General features: G+C 41.3%; 1 long non-coding RNA gene across 1 annotated transcript; it reads left to right on the top strand.

Moving 5' to 3' along the window:
* The first annotated feature begins 1,047 nt into the window (after positions 1–1,047).
* LOC307204032 lies at positions 1,048–7,271 on the top strand. Its single transcript, XR_013833473.1, has 3 exons — positions 1,048–1,416; positions 4,141–4,244; positions 4,496–7,271. It is a non-coding gene; the product is annotated as an uncharacterized lncRNA (long non-coding RNA).
* The last annotated feature ends 5,989 nt before the right edge of the window (positions 7,272–13,260 follow it).

Raw genomic sequence — 13,260 nt, 5'->3', positions numbered from 1 at the left:
GTTTGTGTTGGGTGTGTGTGACCACACCAACTGCTGGCATGCAGTCCAAGAAGGGTTGGCTATTGAGGTATTGGGTGGCCAAGACTGGAAGCCCACAGTGCTTCACCCAGTACCTTAGAATGGGCGATCCATGGGCCAGATCCTGCTGGCAGTCATACCCATTCAACCTGAAGATGATAGGCTCTCCCCACCCCCTGCCCTCTCCATTTTGGCTCCCCTGATATCCCCTCCCATCTGCCTGGTTCTGACCCTTCCCCTGTGCTATGTCATCCTTTCCTGATGAGAAGTAGAGAACGTGTGATGCATTGGGAGTTGCCATCCCAGAGTTCTCCCTCTCTTCTGTAGGTCCTTCTGGGCTCAGCTTTTAATATACCCAGGGACTGCCATGCCCAGCATACACTGTACATGTTGCTTGCTTTGAGGAGTGATCAACCAGGGGTGGGGGCAAGCCACAGTTTAAAAATGTGTGCTGAGCCTGCAGGAGTACAGGAGGCTCCCTGTTTTAGAAATTCAATTCACCCTCCAACTCACGGAGGGCAGCTGGATGGCAACGTGGGAGGGGGGGGAGTTAGTTTGGTTGCCCCCTTTGTCCCTCCCTCATGTGTTTATTTAATCCTGACAAAAGACACTTGAAGAGGGTTTTGTGTTGCCCCATAATCCAACTGGCACTCTTTCAAAGAATCTCTTTCTAGTTCTGCTGATGTCAAAGCTTATTTTTCACAGAATGAGTCTGACTGATTCATATTGAATCTGACTGATTTATTAGCTCAAATAATCTAATCATATTTGCATAATTTGTGCAATCTGCATATATTGCATGATTTTCACACCTCACTTGCAAAGCATATATTTACATCGCGGGGGGAGGGGGATATGTGTGTGTGTGGTTGAAATACAATACAGTTAAAGTTCCTGGTCCCACCGAAAGCCTAATTTGAGTCTTCAGGTTATTTTCTGGCCTTCATGGTGAATAAGTGCAACAGCCACCAATGGGTGTGATGAAAGCAGACTGCTCTTGCCAGCTCCTCTTTTTCATTTTCTAATTCCATGTCTCCTTGCAAAGAAGCTGCTTCCCCAATTCTCTTGATTACTGTTGTAAAACAGAAACATTTGATCTATTGGAAGTGGTGCATGGGAGATGGAGTTTCTTGAGCGCTAAATGACTGATTCAGGGCCGTCTCATAAAGATGCTTGTTTGTCCCATCTCCCTGATTTATTGATGCTTTACTAGAAGATTGAAATCTGGAAATGTTCTCATGACTCAGAGATTCTCATTAGGCGGGGGAGCTATCAGCTGAGTACATGAAAAGGCGGGCTATATTTCCAGGCTTTGAAGTCAAGTGATGGAGCTTGAACATGTTAATGCTTCCCCATTTTGCTGGATCGGCAGGGAGAAATGCTTTTCTTTTATCACAGGTTGTATATTCACCTCTATTCATTTGTGATGATGGGGAGAATTAATGTATAATGTCCAAAGGAGGCTGTGCTTCTTAACATTCATTCATATATTTGTGTGTGTGTGTGAGAGAGAGAGAGAGGGAGAGGGAGGGAGGGAGAGAAAGATTTTAATATCCTCTTCAGATAAAGTAGTATCCTACTTATGTTACTATTTTTTAAGAAAAAATTCAGGGTATCTTATCATATCTCAGCTTTCCCTCTGACCGCTGCTGTTGCTGCTCCTGTGAGTGTTTGGGAAGACTGCTCCTCCCTGCAAGCCAATTCCATCGGGCTTAGGGGGCAGGGCCTACACCCACACATACTCTGAGCAGCTCTCTGCAGCAAGTGGTGAAAATGGTTTTAAATGTTTTAAGTGTTCTTAATCTGCTGCACCTTGAATGGTGGTTTTTTTATATAATATTATATTATTTTCTTTCTGTTTTGGGTGGGACAAATGTTTAGTCGGGGCAGAGAGTAGTTTAATTTTACCATAATTGTTTCTTGCTTTTTTTTTACTTTCATTATTTTGTTAAGTTATTGTATAGTTTGTATTTTGCTTTTTAAGGGGAAAGGGTCAGGGCTGCCTGGGAGTGGGCCTCAGTCAACAGAATGGCTGAGGCAGCTTCCACGGGGTGTGTGTGTGTGTGTGTGTGTGTGTATTGGGACACCCAATACATTTTGTGTCCCTCCCTCTTTTGCTGCTCTTGTAAATAGAACAGCCATTTTGTGTTATGCCATGCCCAACAGTCATTTTGTGATGGGCACCCCCAAAACCTGTTAGAAAACCTATGTAATTTAATTTAATGCAATGTAACAGCTGCAATGCAGGTGACTCCATTTGCATTCTCAGAAATGCTGAATCATTGCCTTATTAATTTGTTAACTCCCTTTAAAAGTGAGTGTGTATCTTAGATAGGAGGGGTGAAAATTGAAGGTTGGCTGATTATCTTGATGTTGTTTCATTGACCAAGAATGTGGGACTGTGGAAACTTGAAGCAGATGCTGTGTCTGTAGGAGTTTGTGAGGACAGATAAGCTATGGACTGAGAACTTATGATGCACTGCTAGGAAGGAGTTTTGGAAGCAAAAAGAACCTCTCTTGGGCTCAAGCAAGAGAAATGGATTGTATTGGTACAAAGTTTTGAGAAAATAAAGTCCAAGGTACGGGATTGGCTCCATTATTTTCAAATAATGGAGGCCTACAAACAAGACAGGAAAATCGGTTTCCAGGTGGAGAAATCGAAACTAGAAACAGAATTGTTAGAACCCAATACTAAGAATTTATCAAGAATGTATAACTTGATGTTGAAGTGGAATACAATAGATGAGACAGTGAAGCCAGCTATGATTAGATGGGCACAGGACATAGGTCATGACATTATGTTTGCTGACTGGGAGCAGTTATGGACCACAGGTATTAAATTCACGGCATGTAATGCCTTACGAGAAAACATTATGAAAATGATTCACAGGTGGTACATGACTCCAGTCAAGCTTGCGAAGATTTATCATTTGCCCAATAAAAAATGTTGGAAATGTAAAGAGACTGAAGGTACCTTCTTCCACCTTTGGTGGACCTGCCCAAAGATTAAGGCCTTCTGGGAAATGATTTATAATGAGATTAAGAAAGTACTTAAATGCACCTTTCATAAGAAACCAGAGGCATTTCTCTTGGGTATGGTCAGCCAGCTGGTGCCGAGGAAGGATAAAAATTTCTTTTTGTACGCTACTACGGCAGCAAGGATTCTTCTAGCAAAGTATTGGAAGACACAAGAGCTACCCACGCTGGAGGAATGGCAGGCGAAAGTGATCGACTTTATGGGACTGGCAGAAATGACCGGCAGAATCCGTGACCAAGAGAAAGAGACTGTGGAAGAAGATTGGAAGAAGTTTAAAATATATCTTAAGAGTTATTATAAAATTGAGGAGTGCTAAAATGCTAAGGGAGAGGAAGATGTAGAATTACAGCGGTAAATTTTGTTTGATTTAGGGTGAAATTGAAAAGGAGAATGAATTTATATTTAATTGGCTAAAAGGGTTGTTGAATAATTGCAAAAAAAAGGATGCAAAAAGGGGAAGGTATGGGGAAGTCCGAGAAAAGAGGCTTATGGAAATAAGGTTAAGAAATTATGATTTTTTTGTGTTTGTTTCCATGTTGTTTTTGTTATGTTTGTTAAAAATTGGAAAATTAATAAAAAAAATTATTAAAAAAAAGAAAGAAATGGATTGTATTGGACTTGATATGCATACATGATGCTTCTTCTTAATAGTTGCCATCCTGCAAGTAAAGATTCATCTTCAAGTCTTGTGTGTGGAGTCAAACCTCATCACTGAAATTTGAGGGTGAAACCACTGCATCACTCAAAAAATAGCTAACAGAACTTTCACAAAATGGCTCCTGGGGGAAAAAAGAGAAGGTTACATGTACATTTATATTTTCAGAATGCATGTCATATACAATTCAGCTATCATACAGTCACCTAGAAACAGCCTGAAAAACACACATAAGCCACTCTAAGAATTCAATTATCCCAGCAAGTTTTTTTTATGTCCCTATTAGTGTAAAGAGCTACTGATATGCTTTCTCTCCAGTGATACCTTGCCAAACAGACATCATTTTATAAGTGCAAGAGCCAAGTTTGGATCAAGGATGCTGGAGTGAGGTCAGATTGATGTTCAGTAATGTCCCCCTTCTGATTTCCAGCAGGGTGAAGCCATCTGTGAATTTCCAACCTATTTCATCGAGGAGCCTCCAATCCTCTCCACTGGGAGAAGAAAATTCAAAGAACAGGCTAGCAGCAGTGGGAGGCAAGTATCCAGATCTGTTTTAAGAACATACAGTCAGAATCAATTTCTCGCCACAGAAATAACAGCAACAAACAGGTTTTAATAAAATTAACTCCCCTTCCCCCAGTGCTGTCACAGCTTTCTAAAGTGAGATTTGACCCACCTCTGAGGTTTAACATCTACATCAAACCACTCAGTGGGATCGTCTGGAGTATGGGAGTGTGTTGTCATTCAGTATGCTGATGATACACAATTCTACTTTTCTTTTGCAGCTCAGGCAGTTGTGGCACTGGATGTGCTGGATCAGTGCCTGGCCTTGGTAATGGACCGAACGAAAGCCTGAAAAATGAAGCTCAATTCAGATAAGACAGGGACAGCGAATGGGTTGTTCCTCTGTCTGCATGAGTGTGATGCATCATCTTGTTCTCTGTCTCTCTGCAGAGAATTCTACCCTATCTGACTGGAGATAGCCTGCCTTCAGTTGTGTACGCTCTGGCATCTTTCAGGATTGACTGTTTTATCGGTTGTGTAGAGAATTCTACTCATGTTGAAGCTCAGATCAGTAAAAGCCCCCTGCAGACATTTCCCACTCAACACAGGAATGGTCTGACCTTGTAGGTCAATGCACACAGGGACAAGGGGGCAGGGCTTGCATGGACATCTGTGCTTTCACACCTCTGGATACAGAGTTCAAGTGCCTAGAGTGACTCTTCTGTTCTTACAAGCATCTGGTTGGCCAACTGTGAGCATTGGATGCTGGACTATATGGGCCACTCGCCTGATCCAGCAGGCTCTTCTTATATTCTTATGACATTGTGCCCATGGTGTCATCCATCCTCCCATAGCTAAAATCAGAAATGGGCGTGTGACTAATACTGGGATCACAGCATTTCCCTGATCAAATAGACAAAGCTGCAAGGCAAAAATTAGAAGTAACCTCATCTTTGGAAAACGAGGACAATTAAGTGTTACAAATCATATCCACTTATTGAGATCAGCAGAGAACAGTCTATGCTTGCTTACAATATTTATGATCAAGTCAAACCATCCTTTTGGAACAGAGAGTAGACAGATCCATTTAGAGCAGGACTGATTGCAAATAGATTACCCCTCCAGAATACGAGCAAATTAACAATAGCATAAAATCATCATTGATCTCAATAGATTTACTGCAGAGTTTAACTCCCCAGATTTGGCAAAGACTAAGGAGAATATGCTAACCAACTTAATTAGTCTAATTAACTTATGCTAATAGGCCCGATTAACCTTATGAGAAAAGGTTAAATGTCTATTTCAACCAGAAATTAGCAACTTTTTAAATAATATATATATATGCGTGCACACACATGCTGTGGATGCTGCTGAAATAAGGTGAATTATGGCTGAGTTCACAGGAGTAGTCATTTCTTAATAAAAAACTGAAATGCTGTGTTTCCTGCAGCAGTATTTGAAAACAAAGTTAAATGAAATGGATATTTTTTTGGTGCAGTACTCAGACTTTAGGTTTCCAAAAATTACTCTTTTTTTTCATTAGAACTCAAGGGTTCACCAACCCAACCCTGGTACAAAATATTGGCTTAGGAAAGGGGGCATAGAATGAGCATATGTTGAACCCAGGAATTTGTATTCAGTAGTAGAATAGGATTTTGTATGCATATGTATATGCACTTACACTTCTACTCCTGTTTCCCCAAACTTTCTTGATTTCAGCAGTGTAATTTAGCTGGGAGAAACAAATTTATTATTTATTTTGCTACTATTAAGCTGTTAGGAGTTAGAAACCCTTGCTGATTTACTGCAAATGACCTGGAGATCTACTAGTGAACCCCCAAACTAGTCTATGTCCACCTCTGTTCTTTAGTATTCATTCATTGTTCATGGATATTCATGATGGATAGCCGCAGTTTAGAACCCCATATCTCCAAAAATACAGGAGGTTCCCTGTTCACAATTAAACTTATAGAGGGTGACTGGAACAGGGGTGGCAGATGAGCTAGTGTGCTTGTATATGCTGAACCCCAGAAGAGAGGCACATCAATTGGCCTCAGTTGCCTCAAAGGGTTGATATGGTGTTAAAATGGAATAACTCCTGGATGCCACTTTCAGCTCCTCTGAGGAACAATAGGGTGCCAGTGTGTCCAAGCTTCATCATTGAGTTCTATTATGAAAGACTGGTGGGAGATGAAGACTAGAGAGGAAATGAAAATGAATTAATTGCTAGGGTTAAGTTCAAGTGTAAGTGAAATTGTGGGTTTAATTATCACCCTACCACTCCTCCCCCACCCCATTTTATGAGGAGCAAAGAGAATTCACCTTATCACCAACTAGGACTCCAATTCACCTTTAAGGAGGGGATGAGGCATTCCCAATATTTGCTACTGAGAGCTGGGACATAGGCTGTGGAGTTCAGGTTCTGTTTGGAACCAACTTATCTCACCTACAGAGAGCTGTGGTGCCTCAGGAAGTGATTCAGAAATGCCCCTCAACATCTGAATGGGTGCAACTATGGAGAAGAGGGTAGGAACCAGACTACTCCACACTCAGTGTTGGGATATATTTGTTCTAGCAATAAGGCAGCTCCTGTAGTTGAATAGCAAAAGTTCACATGTGTTTAATTGCTACAAATCTTGCTAAATTTGAGTTTAATAGCTTGTGGGCCCTGCTTTACTGCATGTTATATGTCTCACTCTGGGTGGGGGTGCAATTAAGGTTCTTGAAAATCTCAAATATTTTTAAAAGGAAACATTCAGATATATGCTCCAGGACACTTCCTGAAGACAACTCAGAAACCAGATGGGTGGCTTAATGAGATACTGACTGAACTCAGTGTCCTGTATAGCTTTCTTATAATTATTCCCCACAACTAGCCAAACCAGAATAACTGTATTTATACCTGTCATAGAATTACCTTTTAAACAAGCATAGAACATACTTCCCATGGTATGAGGCATGCACAGACTTATAGATTTGAGTTTGACTCTACAAAGTTATTCCATTTCTGTGTGCAGCTAACAATTCCAGCTGTTTGCCCCCTCTACCACATAAGACAGAGTCAGCACTGGGTAGAAAACATGAACATGCCCCCCCCCCCAAAAAAAATTAGCCACACTAACACTTTAGAAATGCATCCTCTAGATCTAAACACAGACCAAAAAAAAGAAAAGATAAAGGTATCTGTGGGTCCTGGAGGGAGAGAAATTATAGGGCTTGCCATGTCATTTACCTTCCATGGAGTCATTTTTCTCTTTGACTATAACGGCATTTTAAAGGGCAACAGGGGTGGCCTGGGGAGTCTGTCAAATTAAAATGAAGGCTCCTGTGGTTCCCCCCTCCTCTCTCCTTCACTGAGCACACATACATGAAATGTACAAAAAACCTCTCCAGAAATAATAAGCGACAAAGAATATTCATCATGTCCGATCTGTGGTGGCACCAAGCAAGGTGGTCCCACCATCTGTGCCTTGCTAATCTTAGCAATAATCTGAAAGACTAATATACATTTTGATCAACAGGAAAAGAGCGGGAGGATTTATATAATAGTTATTCTACCAAGGGGCCATTATGGACAGAAAGCATAAGACGCTATTGGGGATGGAGCCAGGAGTTCTGTTGCCTAGAATTCAGGGATGGACACAGCAATCTGATTTTCAGTTTTGCATGTTTGTTCAAATTCTTTTCAATCCCATCAATCTACCTTGTGGTTTAAGAAAAAACACACATGTAATAAAATTAGCATTATATTTTAATATATCTTTTCATGAAAGGTTGTATCCAATATGGCACTTTGCGGTATACTTGTTCCCCTGGCAAAATGTTTTGTATCATAGAGGGTGTTCAGCATCCCTTACAATCAGTTTGCCCCTAACCACAACCATATGTGCACTGTATCACTTATTTCACAAGCTGGTTTCTGGTAACTTTGCTGCACAATAGATTGCACAATATGCTTCACAAGGAGCTTCTGCTAGCACAGCTGTTACATTGTATCCCTTTGTTGTGAAAAAATAAAGCTCACTGGTCTGCTAGTTTAATTTTGGATGCAGCCCAATATATTCATTTTTGTGTGCATTTTACTCTCAGTTGTGTAAAAGGTAAAGGACCCCTGGACGCTTAAGTCCAGTCAAAGGCGACTATGGGGTTGTGGCACTCATCTTGCTTTCAGGCTGAGGGAGCCAGCGTTTGTCCACAGCCAGCTTTCCAGGTCATGTGGCCAGCATGACTAAACCGCTTTTGGTGCAGCGGAACACCATAACAGAAACCAGAGCACACAGAAATGCCGTTAACCTTCCCTGCCACAGCGGTACCTATTTATCTACTTGCACTGGTATACTTTCGAACTGCTACGTAGGCAGGAGCTGGGACCGAGCAACAGGAGCTCACCCCATTGTGAAGATTCGAAATGCCAACCTTCTGATTGGCAAGCCCAAGAGGCTCAGTGGTTTAGACCACAGTGCCACCCGCATCTCAGTTGTGTATTTTTGCCATCACACCAATAAAAAAGATTTGAGATGCAACAAGTATGGTGAAAACAGATAATATTTGTTATACTAAAATATGACAAATTAGAGGATTTGCAAAAACTGATTAGCCAAATCAGATGATTCCTCCCATCTCCTGGGCATGTTTACAGCTGCAATCTGCAATTACACGGCAAAGAACTAGAAGGAAATTCTTCCTCCTTGCTATGTGGACCTTTGATATGTCAACCTGAAAAACACATTGTGGTTCCACTGAACAGCATTCACCCTGGTGTATGTGGCAAGCCTAAAAGACACCCCAACGCCCCCCCCCCACAAGTGAAAGGCAGTGGAGAGTGACAAAAGAGTGCCCTTAACCCAATAATGCCTCAGGTGTTTAACCAAGCAGTTCTTACATCCTTTCACCTTCCCAGACTAAATGCCAGTTGGGCCAAATACATAAAATGCTTCTCCGATAACACATAAGATCACCCAACAATGTTCGGTAGACAAAAAAGGCCAATCAGGAAATCTCCCACAAAATTCCCAATTAGCCACCCTCAAGGGCAGCTATTAGAAATTTTAGAATGGAACAACTCATTCAGCAGAATTCTGAATGAGTGATCATTTTTAAGAAACTTGGATCAAATATCTTTGGGTAGCTATTTTATTCTGCTTAATTGTTATTTTTGTATGTGCTAAGTCATTGTTTTTTCTGCTGCCCAATATGGTCTTTTGGCTGAAACAATAAAACTGACTGAGTGGTTTAAACCATCATAGAACACAGACACATTTCTAAGACCTTGCATTTGCCCAAAGGTTAAATGCACCCAGTGGAACTAATCCATAGGAGGGAGCTGCCAGCTGTTGCCAATTCTCAAACTGTGAAGTCAAGGAAGAGAGGGTAGGGATCTAGCTGGGTTTTCTGTGGCTGAAATGAAGCTGTCATCTGTTCCAAGGAAGATTGAAGAGCTTCTGTATCCACCTGCTTAAAATGAAACCATCCAGCATTGCTAAGTAAATTAGGAAGAGAGAATCGTAGAAAGAAAAGTTTCCATAAACCAATATCCAGATGATACTTATAGACTACTTATGGACCAATGCATGAAAAAAAGAAGAAGTGCAGATTGAAAGGTGTCCACAGTGCATGCTGGGGGAAATTATGCCTCCATATTCCTTCTGAAATAAATTATGTTGTCTTAAAGTACCTGTTGTTGATTTTCCCCAGAACATGCACATAAAACACATTTTTATCAAACAGTTGCATGTGTACTGCTGTGCTAAAATGTTTTCACAAACTCTTCTTTTGAACACAATCACATTTATCCTAGGAATCATACTTCCTAAGATCAAAACATAGGGAGTGGGAACTAGTGGGTCTGCAAGCAGCCAGGGAAATCCCTGGTAAATTAGTGGGGATGATTGTTTTTAAAAATGAAGATCTTAAATAGTCATCAAAAAGATGGCAGATATGACAGCTGTCTTACATGTAATAGGAGTTCCAAGGGGGCAGAAGCTGCTACACTAAATGTCTAATTTCTACACTGTTCAGAATGGCAATCCTCAGGGCTGGATTTAGGTTTGATGAGGCCCTAAACTACTGAAGATAATGGGGCCCTTTATATGTCCAGCTGTCCTTTGTCAACAACAAATTGCCGCTGTTTTTGTGTGTTGAATATATGCTATGTGGTAATTTATGGACCTAATAGGTATCTAAAGCCATTTGCACATAACAAAATATGTATTGCATCAAAGTAATTGTTGAACTGAAATACAATTAAGAAGAAGTATATATAGCAATGCACAAACCAGTGATATTTTAGGGAGCAGGCTAGCAGGCGGGGCCCATTACTTACATCATAGGAGCCTACACAACACAAAACACTGTATGTAGGTTTTCTTTTATTTGTGTTTTATCTTATATTTTGGAAATGTACATCCATTTTTCCCCCCTTTAATTTTTTGGGGGGCTCCAAGAGAGTGAGGCCCTAAGCTATAGCTTGTTTAGCTTATACAGTGGTACCTTGGGTTAAGTACTTAATTCATTTCGGAGGTCTGTTCTTAACCTGAAACTGTTCTTAACCTGAAGCACCACTTTAGCTAATGGGGCCTCCTGCTGCCGTCGTGCCGCCGGAGCATGATTTCTGTTCTCATCCTGAAGCAAAGTTCTTAACTCGAGGTAATATTTCTGGGTTAGCGGAGTCTGTAACCTGAAGCATCTGTAACCTGAAGCGTATGTAACCCGAGGTAGCACTGTACATAAATCCGGCACTGGCTATCCTGATGAGATGGTATATGCAGGAACCCTCTCCTGCAGTGGACAGTGACTGGTTGGATAAACTGTATAAGAGGTGAGATGAACTTTTACTTGAGATCAGTGTGTTGCAAATGAAACTGAAGGAGGACTGGACTGAGTTTTCTGGTGTGTTTGCACTATGCGGACCTCCCCGCTTGTCCCTCGACCATTCCAATATGCAACACAGTTCACCTCCTGGGCAGCTAGCATTTGCACCTCCCATGAACTACTTTTGGTCCCAGGTTCCCTGTGCCTCATCTACAGCCTAGTCTAGTCTCAGAGATGTTCAAGGCATAGTACTACCAAATGTCATAGTTAGGAAAGAGAACTATATAACTATATAACTATATAACTATATAACTATATAACTTAATAAGGGCTCCTATTTCTTCTTTGGCTTTTCACAGACACAGGCTTCACTTTATAGGTTTTATCCATAAGATCTAGAATCCTGATTCAAATGAAGCTTTCAGTTTGAAAAAAAGGACATTGCATATGACTTTCTGTCATTCTCATGAAAGAAAACCCAATGTGGCCTTCATCACAAAATGAAAAGTAAAATGTAGAGACTTCACTGCAATGTCACTTTTAATTAGCAAGTTTTGACAATGGGTCTGAAAGCAAACTGTAACAAAATGTATGTAGGGCTGGACATGTCCCATTTTCAAAGCTCATTAAGATTTTTTGGAGGGAAGCAAATCCCATTGGGTATATACAGTAAATCCCTTTGATGGCTTTGAAAGTGTTGCCTCTGAGAGAAAGAAAATATGATCAAAAATGAAGAATAGGAATCACAGCTCATTTCTCACCAGTGCGGCATGATCCTGTGTGTGCTGTTGTGATGCTTTTTACCACCCCACACACAGCATCCTTAAACCTAGTTTTATAGACTTAGGAACAAATGGGACAGAAAGAAACTAGTCTTTTGCAGGGTTGACTAGTTCCTGGTCTCATCGTGGCAGGAATCATATATTTTACCTAATTAAGATAAGGCTGTTGCTTCTTTGCAGATTTCACTAATACAGAATTTATTGATACAGACTTACTCGGTGCTTTGGAGTGATAAAATACAGCTGACAGAGAAGCTAAAGGCACCCTCTGTTGGAAATTGGAAAGCTGACTAATAGAGATGGATCTTCTGGCCTGAACTCAACATGGGTGCTTCTCTGAAAACCAAGAGGGAAACATGCATGGCTTGCTATATAAATTTATACTTATTACATTCTTATTGCACCAGTAATATTGCACAAGCATTACAGTGGTGCCTCGCAAGACGAAAAGAATCCATTCCGTGAGTCTCTTCGTCTTGCGGTTTTTTCGTCTTGCGAAGCAAGCCCATTAGCGGCTTAGCGGATTAGCGCTATTAGCGGCTTAGGGGCTTAGCGGATCAGCTGTTAAGCGGCTTAGCGGCTTAGAAAAAGGGGGGGGAAAGGGGAAAAAAACCGCAGGAACTCACAAGACATTTTCTTCTTGCGAAGCAAGCCCATAGGAAATTCATTTTGTGAAGCACCTCCAAAACGGAAAACCCTTTCGTCTAGCGGGTTTTCCGTCTTGCGAGGCGTTCGTCTTGCGGGGCACCACTGTATTATTTAACTCTTCCTCCAGTGAGCTCAGGGCATGGTATCCTGCCCTCACCAGTATTAGCCTTACAAGCATCCTGTGGGATAAGTTCGTCTGATGAAGAATGACTGGTCCAAGGACACCCAAAGAGCTTCATAGCAGAAAGATGGATTTAATGTGGATCTCCTTGGTCCACTCCCAAGACACTAACCACTTTGCCACCATTGTATGAGATGTTATGGAGAAAGGTGACTTATTATTTTTTTTTACAGCAGATTCATATTTCTTATAATGCTTTGTGGGGATTTGAACCTGCGTCACTGTGATTTTAGTCTGAAGCTCTAAAAACTACACATTGGCTTTCAGAGCTAACATTCTGTCTACCTCCAGAGTAACCAAGGGAAAGTCTGGTCTGCGCATGCATTGGAGAGATGTTTCAGAGTTAGGTTTTGCAAAACAAATGAACAAACAATCCTGTGAGCAGAATCAGGGTCAAAACTACATTGTGGGGCTTTAAAAAATGCAGGTAGGCCACCAGTCTTCTCCATTCAGCCCACAAGGCTGTTTTGGGCAAACGGCATCCACTTCACACAGGTCAGCTGTGTGGGGCAGTTCCGGGTGGGACTTCAAAGAAAGAATTGGGAGTTTAAAGTGTGCTCCTGATTATATCTTTGCTGGGGTAAGACACACTTCCACTGACCATCACGGGTAGTGGGAGCATGTG

This window comes from Podarcis cretensis (genome assembly GCF_951804945.1).
Source record: "Podarcis cretensis genome assembly, chromosome: 15".
In the NCBI taxonomy this organism is placed as follows: Eukaryota; Metazoa; Chordata; class Lepidosauria; order Squamata; family Lacertidae; genus Podarcis; species Podarcis cretensis.
This window is presented reverse-complemented; position numbering and strand designations above follow the sequence as displayed.